Source organism: Mobula birostris, chromosome 21 (assembly GCF_030028105.1).
Source record: "Mobula birostris isolate sMobBir1 chromosome 21, sMobBir1.hap1, whole genome shotgun sequence".
NCBI lineage: Eukaryota > Metazoa > Chordata > Chondrichthyes > Myliobatiformes > Myliobatidae > Mobula > Mobula birostris.
Genome location: NC_092390.1, coordinates 49,715,077 through 49,729,762, shown reverse-complemented (window position 1 = coordinate 49,729,762; position 14,686 = coordinate 49,715,077). Strand labels below are relative to the sequence as shown.

The following is a 14,686-nucleotide window of genomic DNA, read 5'->3' as shown; positions in this document are numbered from 1 at the left end:
ACGCGGTAAATATGCAAGATTCTGAAAGTTGTTCAAAAATTAACTCTTGGGGATAAATAGGTGCTTTATTAAATAAATGAGCTTCAATCAATGAGTAAAAATTGTAGCAAATAGACTTAACAGAATAAGTGCGTTTTTCTCATTCCACCTTGTTAAGTTTCTAAAACAAGATTCAGGTGCTATGTATTCCCTAAGATGGTTGCAAAAATCAGCAAGCAATTGAGAGAAATATATAATTCCAGTAATGATGCGTTACCTCAAGAGGGAGAAGTCTCGCAATATAGAGTGAAACGCCAGATGACGCAGATGAAATACTTGAACACCTGTTTGGTTTAATATTACATCACAAAATATTGGACATCCAACACACAGCTGCGAACAACTCTCAGACAATGCAGCCTTTGTTTGCCCAAGGAAAATAAATAACTAAAGGCAGTAGAAAAGCTTGTTGACTGCAACTTCATTAATCTGTCTATCTGCAAGGGGTTACTCTAGCTTTGTTCATCATTATTTTTCCAGTTCTCTTTGTAATCCTTTCAAATAGAACTAACCAATAAAACAGGCAAAATACCTTGCATAATGCATTATTCTATTAGCAATCTTCCTGAAATAAATAGAACTTATACATCAAAATTCATCAATTATAAATCCCTCAGATTTTTTACATCAGCATTCATCAACTATAAATCCCTCAGATTTTTCACATGTTATTTCCCAACTATCTGCATTCAAAAATGTAGATCAAGCATGTACAGTGGCATGCAAAAGTTTGGGCACCCCGGTCAAAATTTCTGTTACTGTGAATAGCTAAGCGAGTAAAAGATGACCTGATTTCCAAAAGGCATAAAGTTAAAGATGACACATTTCTTTAATATTTTAAGCAAGATTACTTTTTTATTTCCATCTTTTACAGTTTCAAAATAACAAAAAAGGAAAAGGGCCCGAAGCAAAAGTTTGGGCACCCTGTATGGTCAGTACTTAGTAACACGCCCTTTGGCAAGTATCATAGCTTGTAAGCGCTTTTTGTAGCCAGCTAAGAGTCTTTCAATTCTTGTTTGGGGGATTTTCGCCCATTCTTCCTTGCAAAAGGCTTCTAGTTCTGTGAGATTCTTGGGCTGTCTTGCATGCACTGCTCTTTTGAGGTCTAGCCACAGATTTCCGATGATGCTTAGGTCAGGGGACTGTGAGGGCTATGGCAAAACCTTCAGCTTGCGCCTCTTGAGGTAGTCCATTGTGGATTTTGAGGCGTGTTTAGGATCATTATCCTGTTGTAGAAGCCATCCTCTTTTCATCTTCAGCTTTTTTACAGAAGCATGTTCTATTTTAACTTCACCAGTCCACAGGACTTGTTTCCAAAATGCATCAGGCTTGTTTAGATGTTCCTTTGAACTCCGCAATGAGCAAAGGTACGTTTGGAGAAAAAAGGGTGCATAATTTCATGAAAAGAACACCTCTCCAACTGTTAAGCACGGGGGTGGATCGATCATGCTTTGGGCTTGTGTTGCAGTCAGTGGCCCGGGGAACAGTTCACTGGTAGAGGGAAGAATGAATTCAATTAAATACCAGCAAATTCTGGAAGCAAACATCACACCATCCGTAAAAAAGACGAAGATGAAAAGAGGATGGCTTCTACAACAGGATAATTATCCTAAACACATCTCAATATCCACAATGGACTACCTCAAGAGGTACAAGCTGAAGGTTTTGCCATGGCCCTCACAGTCCCCCGACCTAAACATCATCAAATATCTGTGGATAGACCTCAAAAGAGCAGTGCATGCAAGACGGCCCAAGAATCTCACAGAACTAGAAGCCTTTTGCAAGGAAGAATGGGCGAGAATCCCCCAAACAAGAATTGAAAGACCCTTAGCTGGCTACAGAAAGTGTTTACAAGTTGTGATACTTGCCAAAGGGGGTGTTACTAAGTATTGACCATGCAGGGTGCCCAAACTTTTGCTTCGGGCCCTTTTCCTTTTTTGTTATTTTGAAACTGTAAAAGATGGAAATAAAAAAGTACTCTTGCTTAAAATATTAAAGAAATGTGTCATCTTTAACTTTATGCCTTTTGGAAATCAGGTCATCTTTTACTCACTTAGCTATTCACAGTAACAGAAATTTTGACCATGGGTGCCCAAACTTTAGCATGCCACTGTACAATTTGTGCCAATGAGGAAAACCAAGAAAAAAACCTTTTATTTAAGTTGTCACAAGGTGCCACAGAGGTGAAGCAATTGTTACAAAAGACAAAGCAGATACACAATGATGTTATTATCAAAGCTTGAAAGGCTAAGTCATGAGGTAGAAAATCAAACATGTTACGCAGACTGTCAGGATGACTAGAAACATTGACCAAGAAACGTGGGTGATGGTAACACTTAGCTCTCTGTATGCTGAACAGCACGAAAACAAGTCACAGAAAGAAGTTCCGCATGTCTGTTCTTCTTGGTGACAAACACTCAGAGCGAAAGCCTCTGTCAGAAGACTGTGGGTTCACAACCCACTCTGGGTTGGAAAGACTAGAAAGAAATCAGTGCAATGCCAGCAAAACTCAGCACTAAACCAGAGGTCCCATGGAACTATGTAAGACCATAAGATATCGAAGCAGTATTAGGCCACCCAACCCATTGAGTCCACTCTGATATTTCATTATGGCTGATTTATTCTCCCTCTCAACTCCATTCTCCTGCCTTCTCCCTATATCCTGTGACGCCATGACTAATCAAGAATATATCAACCTCCAATTTAAATATACTCCATGACTTGTCCTCCACAGCTGTCCATGGCAATGACTTCTACGTTACACCACCCTCTGGTTAAAGAAATCCCTCCTCAGTCCTACTCTAAGGCTGTGTCCCCTGGTCCAATAGGAAACATCCTCTCCACATCCACTCTAGTGAGGTCTTTCAGTATTCAGTAGGCTTCAATGAGACCTCCCCCCACCCCGATTCTTTTAACCCCAGCAGGTACAGGCCCAGACCGATCAAACACTCCTCATGCATTAATCTTTTCATTCCCGTAATCCCTCCTCAGACCCTCTCCAATATCAGCATAATTAAAACAATGCGATTTCAGTGCTATTCGTGGGAGGTGCATAAACTTGTTCCCATGTAATCAGCATTACAATGGCCAAAATAGTATGTTACATACATATTATTTTGTTCATTGTAACCTCATAACCTCACCTCACCTCCATTCAGGGCCCAAACAGTCCTTCCTGGTGAGGCAACACTTCACCTGCAAATATGCTGGGATCATCAATTGTATTCAGTGCTCCTAATGTGGCCTCCTCTAAGTTGGTGAGACCCCTAAAAATTCGAGGACTGCTTCATCGAGCACCTCCGTCCCATCTGCCAAAAGCAGTACTTCCTCGTGGCCAAACATTTTAATTCTGATTCCCATTCCCATTCTGACATGTCGGTACGTGGCCTCCTCTAATGCCACAATGAGGACACCTTCAGGATGGAGGAGCAACACCTTATATAGATAGATAGATATACTTTATTGATCCCAAGGGAAATTGGGTTTCATTACAGCCGCACCAACCAAAAATAGAGCATAAATATAGCAATACATAAATATAGCAATAAATATAGCAATTCCGTCTATGTAGCCTCCAACCTTATGGCATGAACATTGATTTCTCCTTCCAGTAAAAAAAATTCCCTTCTTCCTCCCCTCTTCTTCTATTCCCACTCTGGCCTATTAGCTCTTCTCACCTGCCTATCACCCCCCCCCCCGCCCCCCCATGGGTTCCCTCCTCCTTCCCTTTCTCCTATGGCCCACTCTCCTCTTCGAGCAGATTCCTCCCTCTCCAATTCTTCACCTTTCCCACCCACCTGGCTCACCTATCACCTTCCAGCTATCCTTCTCCTCCACCCACCTTTTTATCCTGGCATCTTCCCTTTCCTTTCTAATCCTGAAGAAGGTTCTCAGCCCAAAACGTTGAACGTTTATTCATTCCATTAATGCTGCCCGATCTGCTGAGTTCCTCCAGCCCTTTGTGTGTGTAGTTACATAATCGCCAACATTCACCATTCTCCTGCAGGTACACAAATCCTTGTAAACATTTCTTCTAGATGCATTTTAAAACTGAATGGCATTTAACTTGATCAATAGGGGCTTTCTTTAATTAGCTTAACAATTTCTTTCCTACACTGCTGTCAATGCTAGGATGAAGAAACAAAGTTGACTCCGATTTAAGTTGAATCTTTAATAAAGGCAGGTTTCATCCATTTCATGAGTGTTAGTGCCTTGTAAAAATGAATAAGAGACCAAACAGCAATGGAGATAGTGCAATGGAAAGGGGAAAGCACATTGATTCAATGCAGATTAGAGGGTGGGACTGATACAGAACAGCTGAACAGACAGAATGATGAAATGCCAACTCAGGAAAACAAGCCTCAACTATTGCCAGCACTTACATTTAACAAGCTTCATGCCCTTGCAGAAACCTTAGTTCATCTCTGAGAGGAATTGGCAGGATTATTTGTTCGTGACCAAAGAAAAATTTGCCATGAGTCTACCAAGAATGTGGACAGTATTTACGGTAAATCGTGGGCAGTATTTACGGTAAATTGTAGACAACTGTCACCTCTACTATGAAGAACTTCAGAGTTGGGAAACACAATGAGAAATCAAAAGTGATGAAAGTAAGCAAATGTAAACAAGAACTATGACTGAAGTTCAACTTTCAACATCTTTCAATGATTGAAACCTTACTGCTTACATGGTTGAGACTAACTCCCATTTTTAAAATCACAAAGGCAGCACAGGATTGAAATCCACCTTTTCCACAGTCATCTTTGTGCAGAATCAGAATCAGAAACAGGTTTAATATCACAAGCATGTCGTGAAATCTGTTGTTTTTGCCGCAGCAGTGCAATGCAATACACGATAATAGAAAAAGTGAATTACAGTAAAAAAAATATAATAGTTAAATTGAATAGTACAAAAACTAGAAATAAAAAGTAGTGAGGTAGTGTTCATGCGTTCAGTAGCCATTCAGAAATCGGATGGCAGAGGAAAAGAAGCCGTTACTGAATCACTGAGTGTGTGCCTTCAGGCTTCTGTACCTGCTTCCTGATGGTGGCAATGAGTACAAGGACTGCGCTGGGTGACAGAGGTCCTTAATGATGGATGTTGCCTTTTCAAGGCATCGCTCCTTGACAATGTCCTGGATACCACAGGGGCTAGCGTCCATGATGCAGCTGACTAATTTTACAACTCTCTGCAGCTTACTTCAACCCCCCCACACCACCCCCCCCCGCCCCTATAACAGGTGGTGATGCAGCCAGTTAGAACGTTTTCCGCGGTACATCTGTAGAAATTTGTGAGCGTCTTTGGTGACATACCAAGCCCTACTGAGAGCACAGGTATGTTATTTGGAAACATTTCAATAATAAGGTACAAGTCACTACCATGAAACTGCACAAGATACTACAACTGGGTGCAGAAAGAGTCACTACTCCACTTCACTTTATGCAGGAATTAGGCAAACTAATGGGTGAAAATACAGTATTCGTTAACCAAAGGAGTCAAATATAAGTCTCTAAAATTATACAGTTAAGCACCTTTTTGACACAGGTACAGGTAGAGCAGGAGATTACCCATCTTATTAGATATAATTCTATTCATACCCAAACACACTTAGATTTCATTTAATTTTACAGCTTAGAAAGTAGTTTAATAAACTTCTCAATGGAGTCAGCAAGGTTAAAGGGATTGGAAGATAAACAAACATTCTGTACTCCATTTCTGGCCACAAACCTAACAAATTACCTGATTCCACCCCTTTGCAGGCACACATCTGTTCAGGCACTATACCCATCTGCACTCTGAAACCCTGGCTATGGTACTACATTGCATTAGTTCACTGCACATCCCAGACTAATGGGTGAATCAGATGCCAGATAACCAGGATTTTCAAACAATCAGGTCTAAATGGTCAGAATTTTACTGTAACTGTTCAATCTGGATTTAAGTCGCCAAACGCCAATTCACGCTAGTTGGTTGTAAAATAATTCCTGCTTGCTGCTGTTCCTGCATCTTGTTTGAAAGAAATAGTAACTATCACCACAGCAACCTTCCTTTGATTCCCCAACCTAAGTAAGTTTTCCTTCTTGGCTTGATGACACCCCAACAATCTGTCAGAAGAAATTTCTTACTTGTTTCAAGATTTGAACAGCCTCTGAAATCATCACAATAACTGGTGGTAGTGTATGCACACAAAGCTTCAGCTCATATATGCGTCATGTTTGATCGTGTTCTGGTGTAATGGCATAAATAGCATGGTGCTGAAGTAGGATTTCTTACAATCGAGTGTCTAGCACATAGAAATCATATTCGTTTCTTTCACAAGTACTTAATTTCTTTTCAGGATCTAAGCAGCACTGGCAAGGACAGCACTTACTACCCATTCTTGGGAAAAAGATGTCTTCCTGAGAAAGCAAGCTGGTTTTTTTGAAGTGTTGTTTTTGATGTCCTCTTGCAGTGCTGCTGTTCAAGAATAACAAAGATTCAGACCTAGAGACAATGCTGGAACAGTGCTACATTTCTAAAGTAGGATGGTAAGACACTTGGAGGGGAATCTTCATGTGGTCGTTTTCCCACACACCTGCCACTCTTGCCCTTTTTGGTTGTGAAGGTCACTAGCTTGGGCAAGTAACTGTATTATATTTTAGACATGCTAGACGCTGCAACACTGTGCACTTGTGTTGGAAGAGACGGGTATTTAGGATAGCAGATGGAGTGACAATAAGGATCACACACAAAATGCTGGTGGAACGAAGCAGGCCAGACAGCATCCACAGGAAAAAGCACAGTTGACGTTTCGGGCTGAGACCCTTCGTCAGGACTAACTGATGAAGAGATAGTAAGAGGTTTTAAAGTGGAAGGGGGAGGGGGAGATCCGAAATGATCAGAGAAGACAGGAGGGGGAGGGTAAAGCTAAGAGCTGGAAAGTTGATTGGCAAAAGGGATACAAGGCTGGAGAAGGGAGAGGATCATAGGACAGGAGGCTTAGGGAGAAAGAAAGGGGGAGGGGAGCGCCAGAGGAAGACGGGACATCAACCGTCTCAACTTCACCACACCTTGTTCCAATTCCAACCTCGCTCCTTCCATGCTCTGCTCTTCACTCCCTCCGCACCAATTCTAACCTTACTATAAAACCCGCTAATAAGGGGGGGTGCTGTTGTAGTCTGGCGTACTGACCTCTACCTTGCCGAGGCAAAGCGACAACTCGCTGATACCTCCTCTTATTTACCCCTCGATCATGACCCCACCAAGGAGCACCAGGCCAAAAAGAAATCTTATCCTTGTAAGCGGAACAAGTGCTACACATGCCCTTACACTTCCTATGTCACCACCATTCAGGGCCCCAGACAGTCCGTCCAGGTGAGGCGACACTTCACCTGTGAGTCGGCTGGTGTGATATACTGTACTGCGTCTGGTGTTCCTGGTGCAGCCTTCTATATATTGGTGAGACCTGACGCAGACTAGGAGACCGTTTCGCTGAACGCCTACGCTCTGTCTGCCAGAGAAAGCAGGATCTCCCAGTGGCCACACATTTTAATTCCACGTCCCATTCCCATCCTGATATGTCTACCCATGGCCTCCTCTACTGTAAAGATGAAGCCACACTCGGACTGAAGGAACAACACCTTATATTTCATCTGGGCAGCCTCCAACCTGATGGCATGAACATTGGCTTCTCTAACTTCCGTTAATGCCCCTCCTCCCCTTCACACCCCATCCCTTATTTATTTATTTATTCCCCCCCACCCCCTTTTCTCTCTCTGTCCCTCTCACAATAATTCCTTGCCTGCTCTCCATCTTCCTCTGGTGCTCCCCTCCCTCCTTCTTTCTCCCCAGGCCTCCCGTCCCATGATCCTCTCCCTTCTCCAGCCTTGTATCCCTTTTGCCAATCAACTTTCCAGCTCTCATCTTTATCCATCCCCCTCCTGTCTTCTCCGATCATTTCGGATCTCCCCCTCCCCCTCCCACTTTCAAATCTCTTACTATCTCTTCTTCCAGTTAGTCCTGACGAAGGGTCTCGGCCTGAAATGTCGACTGTACCTCTTCCTATGGATGCTGTTTGGCCTGCTGCGTGCCACCAGCATTTTGTGTGTGTTGCTTGAATTTCCAGCATCTGCAGATTTCCTCGTGTTTGCGTGACAATAAGGATGGCTGCTTTGTCTTGGATGGCATCAAGCTTCTCGCGAGCTCTTGGTGCTGCATGTGTCCTGGCAAGTGGAAAGTAGTCCATCGCACTCTTGCACTGTGACTTAGAGATACAGGAAGGACCTTGGGACATTAGGGATTCTGTCACTCCCTGCAGGATACCCAACCTGTTAAGAGGTTTGGATATGGCCAAGTGCCGAGAGTAAGAGACACTGGAGCAGGTCAACAGTTCACTGACTTTAATGAGAACTGGTGTAGATTTTAAAAGAAAGGGAAAACAAGAAACGCTAGGCCAACAGGGTCATTAACTAAAACCCTCAAACTGAAAGTGAACACCAACGTTGTGGTTGGAAGCAATAACTAAATACTAAATGTACACCACTCCTTGATACCGTCAGTCAAAACAGTAGTCTTCTTTCCCAGACAAAGGTGAGAGCAATCAGGGAGCATAAATGTTGCTGTGCTTTTGGTCAAGTCTCAACTAGACTAGAATGAAAAGAAGGGAGTTAAATACCATCATAATGGGACACACATTAGCAAGAACATGCATACTAACGGGTGCAATTGTCAAACCTGGTGCACAGCCCACCTGCTTGGGTGCTTAGACCCTACAACAGAGTCCGTGGTTGTAACACAGCCACTCAACAACTCAAATAACCATGTGGTTGGTCCAGCTGAGTTTTCATTCAGCGGTGAGCCCAAGACATTGATAATGGAGGATTTGGCAATGGTAATAATACTTAAAGTGGTTAGACTTTCTCTTATTGGAGACAATTATTACCTAGTAGTCTTGAGCTGCAAATGTTGCTGCTATGTATCAACCCAAACTGTGTCACCGATATCATGCCTGACTGTGTTCTGATCTTGCTGCATACAGACCTAAACCACTTCTTTTTCTAAGAATTGTGAAGGGAATTGAACTCTACTTGGGTATATCTCAGGTCATGCCTTGCTCTTATTGCTACCATCAAGAATAAGGTACAGAAGCCTGAAGGCACATACTCACCGATTCAAGAACAGCTTCTTCTCCTCTGCCATCTGTTTTCTGAACGGACGTTGAACCCTTAGACACTACCTCACTACTTCTTTATTTCTATTTTTGCACTGCTTATTTAATTTAACAATTATATATATTTACTGTAATTCAGTTTTTTAAATTATATATTGCATTCTACTGCTGCCACAAAATCAACAAATTTCACAACACACACCGATGATATTAAACCCATTCTGATGGAAGGAAGGCCTGTAGTGAAGTGAGTGAAGAAGGTTGAGCTTATTCTGAGGTATTCTTGCAGGGATATCCTAGGGAAGAGATGATTAAGCACTAAGAACCACAAACATCTTCATTTATGTGTGACTCTATTTTCCACATGGTGAACACTGACTTTAGCCTTACCTTGAATTCACACAATTGAATGCCCAGTCACTCACCTCAACTTCTAGGAATTCAGCTCCTTGGTTCACATCTCGACTAAAGGCTGTGATTAGATCTGAAGCCAAGTGGTATCAAAATTGGACATTGGGAAATAGATAATGGAAACAATGGAAATAGGTAAGGGAAACAATTGCCCTTAATAGAATTGTCAATAGCAGTTTCCATCAGCTTCCTGGTATTGGAAGATAGACTGACTGGGTGGTAATTAGCTGTATTGGATTTGTCCTACTTTCTGTGAATAAGACACAGCAGGGCAACTTTCCACCTTGCTGTAGATGTCAGTATTACAACAGTACTGAAATAGCTTGGCTAGAGGTGCAATTAGATCTCAGATGCAGGAAAGTGGCTAGGGTGATGACTGATCCCATTGCCTGCCCCTGTTGTACCCAGTTCCTTCAGACACCAAACAGCGGAAACTGAATTGGCTGAAAACTTACTTCTATGATAATAAGGTTCAGGAAAAATAACCAAAGCTTAACAGAATTAATCAAATAAACGTCAAATTAGCAAAGAGTACAATCTCATACTTACTAGACAGATGTTTAAATCTGTATATATAGATAAAGGAAATTTAATGGTAAGTTTGATTCCAATTTCATCAGCTTAGGTGGACCAAAAGGCAGTAGTTGAGACAAAAGGTTTGTATGATCATCACACACAAATGAATCTTGAGATGCCCATCAAAAGGTGCACAAGAAATCAGCCACTCAACTATACCAGACAACAGCAATTTGCTAACAAAAGCAAACCATCTTTAAATCTGAAGGCTGTTTCACAATTCAGTGCATTGTGGCTCTCTGTACCTTAATTCCATTTAACCACTCTCCATAACCCAATACTGTATCTATCAACCACAATCTTGAAAACTGTGGTTACCTCAGCACCATCCAGTTTTCGGCAGAGTTTTTGCATCCACAGCGGTGTAAGTACAGTAGGTGCTTCTTGAGTTCACTTACAGCAAACCTAACTCTTTATTTCTCTTGATCTCCCTCATTACATTCAGCATTTTTACGTACCTATCATCACTCCTCAATCTCCTAAAGCCAAGGTGATCAAAAGCAACCTTTTTATTGTGCTATTCCAATGAATCTACACCTTTTTCTAAATTTATACACCTTTCCTTAGGTGTAGTACCAAGAGTTAAATCTGAGGAAAATTTTAAAACACCCTCCTACATTACTGGATCTTAATTTACATTTTCCGCTTTGCAGTTAACCCCTTCAGATAGCCACCAGTATTCTACAAGACTTTTTGATTTTTTTTATACATTTGCACACAAAGTTTTAAGGATATGTACATCTAAACTCCTTTTCTCTTCAACGGCTCATCATCACCTCCCATTAAGAATTCCAAACTCTCTCTCTCCAATCCAAAAGCTGATGACTTTACACTTCCCTGCACTGAACTCCAGCTTTCAATTTTACTTAGTCTTGTTCAACCTAATTAAAACTTAGCACTGCCATCAATACAAACGACTATGCCTTCTCATTTAGATTTGCAAACAGGATAACAAAAACATCAATCTCCTCTTCCAAATCACAGGTATAATTGATGAAAAGCTGAGGCTCAAGTACAGAATGTTGGGAACTACGACTTGTCAAGTCCTACCTATCAGAAAGCATTCTTATTTCTCTCTTCAACAGTGGTGTAGTTGCTAACACAATGCTTTACAGTACAGGCAACCTGGGTTCAATTCCCACCACTGCCTGTAAGGAGTTCTTACATTCCCTGTGATGCTCCGGGTGCTCCGGTTTCCTCCCGCAGTCCTAAGACCTACTGATTGGTAGGTTAATTGGTCATTGTAAATTGTCCTGTGATTAGGCTAGGATTGAATTGGGGGATTGCTGGGCGGTGTGGATCAAAGGGCTGAAAGGCCCTATCTCAGTAAATAAATATAAAAACTTCAGCTGATTACCAGCGACTTCATATACTCCACATATTGAGTTAAAACCATGTTCTCCACTGCCAGAAATGTTTTCCACTAAGTAGTTGGCACTTTTTGTTTGGAAATGAGCATAAGGACAGAAGAAGTCTATGCATGTTTTTCAATTATCTGCAGATACACCCCACAGAGCATACTCTAAAGCTAGACCCAGAAAACTGTCTGGTAGTGTACCAACTCTATACACAGAAACTACTGCTTAATATCCATTTCCATTGAAACAACGTGGCTTAAATGTTTTGGTTTTGAGAATCAATTATATTAAATTTACATTACATTTGAAATCCATTTTTTATCTCCCTAATAAATCACCAAATCAATTTAAGAATAGTCAAACTGCTTTGAAATTTCTTTAAATCAATCTCTATAGAAAAGTCAAACTCTGCAGCCATTTTAATTATACAGCGGCAAACTCAATCTGCTGTTAATCTATTTGTGAAATTAACCAAGGTTTCTATTACTAATTCATAACGTTTTACTTTCCCTTGCTCAACTGGAACAAACTGGTACAAACATGTTCTGGTATTTCATATCACTATTTAATCATTTACTAACATTATAAATCTGACAAACTGACTATTGTCTGCTTATTGCTGTTACACATTATATATATCCCACAAGATATATTGCCCAAACATTTGGCACACACAAAAGTGACAAGTTCAGGCCCATACCCTGTAAGTGTCAAACATCACTTTATTTCTCTCGTTTTGTGATGTTAGATGTAATTCTAAAGAAAAAACACCCAAAATACATAATTCAACAGACAGTATGCATTCTGACCATAAGTGACCCTGGATTAACATAAATGCACCACCTTCAGCATATCAACTGTGAAGGAGTATTTTAAAAAGTACCTCTGGAATCAAATTTCATAGACTGGCAATATTTTTTAAAAAAGGATAAACTTGTTGGGGGAGGGCGGGGAAGCCTTTGTTTAAAATACGCACAAAACCTCATATGCTTTTACCAACAAGGGAAGTACATAGATGGGAAGGCTATGGTCCAGGAGCAGGTCAATGGGACTAGGAAGTTTCAATGGTTCAGCGCAGACTGGATGGGCCAAAAGCGGCCTGTAGTTTTCAATGACTGCTTCCTAAACCACCAAACTTTATAATAAACATAGGCTCCAACTTTACAAAATTAATGCACCCACGTTAGGTCAGTCACAATCACCATAGTGTAAGGAAGATCATCTGGAAGGGACTAGAATTGTTTGGATCTAAAAATCTTCAGTGTCAGAATGGCAGATATCTAAAACTGAAAATATTTCTTACATATTTTTCCAAAAGCATCTATCCAGTAATACCAAGGAGAATACCTCAAATTATCATTTCTATACATCTTTGTAAATGACTCTGCCATGATATATAAGCTCCCAAAAGGGCGCAATTAACTTAACATTCAAGGCATAGAACCCCCCCCCCACCCCCCAAACTTCCTTTTGGAAACGTGGATAATCTAGTTTCTCATCATTAGAAAACAGCAGGAAACCACTGCATGGCGACATTTACTTCCCTACATTCCAACTATCCTCTCAGCATTACTGACGAAAAACACAAGTTGAGCTGGATGGGGGAAGATAGAAAAAGTAGCTGGAGACTCAGAGGAGCAAAGGATGGGTGGGAAAAAGAGGGAAGGCAGAGGGCAGAGAAAAGAAGGGTGCCAGGGGAAATGAAGCTAGGGGAGACAGAAAACGATCGGAGGGAAAAGAGAAAGATTAGAAGGGAAGTGTGTTTAAGGACAATGGCAGCAAGGAACTATTGGCAGGTGGTTGGTGACAAATTGGGATTTGTTTGTTTAGGAGACTGGGCTCTGTGTGGAAGTGGAGTAGAGGTTGAAAAGGTCGCGGATAAGTGTGCCAATAGAAAGGCTGTGTGGAAAGGGATCTGAGGCTGATTGAGGGGACAGGCATACCTGAACCTGGACCTGCACCATGCACAAAAGGTATGGGGTCAAGAAGGAATTCAGGGCTGAAGAGAAAGAGCACAGTATAATTAATTTGGAATATGCAGGATAATAGGCATGGTCATTCTTTATTGTGGGTAAAAGAGGGAAGAAATGATAAAGGGGTGGCAGATCCATTTGTGGGGGTTGCAGGCAACTCTGTGGGGGTGGGGGTAGGCAGGAGAGTAGACACAGCGACTGTTCCCATTAAAAGGGAGGAGGAGAGCAGGAAGATGAGAAGCTCCTGAAGGTAGGGCTGGAGGGGGGAGTGAGAAGTCAGGGAGTGAGGAATAGCGGGCGGGAAGGAGACAGAGTGAAGTGATGGCGAGAGAGAAGTGAGAGAATTAAGTTAAGGAGGGGGGCTGTGTTGGCGGCGAACGCAAGGAGTTCGCGCATGGTGTGCGAGCGGCGGCATGACCGCAGGGGGCGGGGTGGGGGCGTGTACAAGGTGGAGGTGGGGGGAGTGAGTGAATGAAGGAAGGAAGGAAGGAAGGAAGGAAGGAAGGAAATAAGGAAGGGAGCGGATTGCCCAGGGAGGGTGTCGCTGTCGCCAATCGCCCAGCCCAGCCCAGCCCAGCTCCCGGTACCTGTGCGATCACCGCCCGGTTACAGCCCGTCCCTCGGCACCAGTATCTCCATCACTCGGCGGACCTCGCTCACGCTTGCCGGCAGCTCCCTCCGATCAGCTGGTCCCACATCAGAAAAAGAAAACAATTAAACTTAATCCTCGGACTGCAGCCTGTAAGATCCGAGCGACAGGACCGGGTTCTCCCCCCGAGTGGGGGACGACAGCCGCTGCGAGAGACAGAAGCAGTCGGAGAAGGGGAGGACGGAGCGGCCGCTCTGCTGTCCTGGTCCTCGGTGACTCCTGGCGATCGGACTTCCTCCTCTCGCCCCCCGCCCCCTCCCTTCTTGCCCCCCTCCAACACCCCCAGCAGAAGAAACAGCGAGTTGCAGAGAGCGAGGGAGAGGAAACAAGCGGGCCGGGACCGGAGGGGGTCTGGCTGGGCTGGGCTGGGCTGGCTTCGGCGGGCGGGCTCTGCCATAAACCAATGACACAGCCCCACATGGACAACCGCGCCTCCAACACTCGCACAGCCGCTCACTTTTACACTTCTCCCGATAGCATCGACATGGAGACAGGAGCCACCGACTCCTTCCCCGTGCACGAAAAACTACAC

General features: G+C 42.8%; 1 protein-coding gene across 2 annotated transcripts in view; it reads right to left on the bottom strand.

Annotated features, from left to right (window-relative positions):
* Positions 1 to 14,419, bottom strand: part of LOC140185779 (C-terminal-binding protein 2-like) — a 371,042-nt gene extending 356,623 nt beyond the window's left edge. For both annotated transcript variants that reach the window (XM_072239431.1, XM_072239428.1), the window contains exon 1: positions 14,093 to 14,419. The gene's annotated coding sequence lies outside the window, so the exon portion shown is untranslated. The remainder of the gene's footprint in view (positions 1 to 14,092) is intronic.
* Between the last annotated feature and the right edge of the window lie 267 nt (positions 14,420 to 14,686).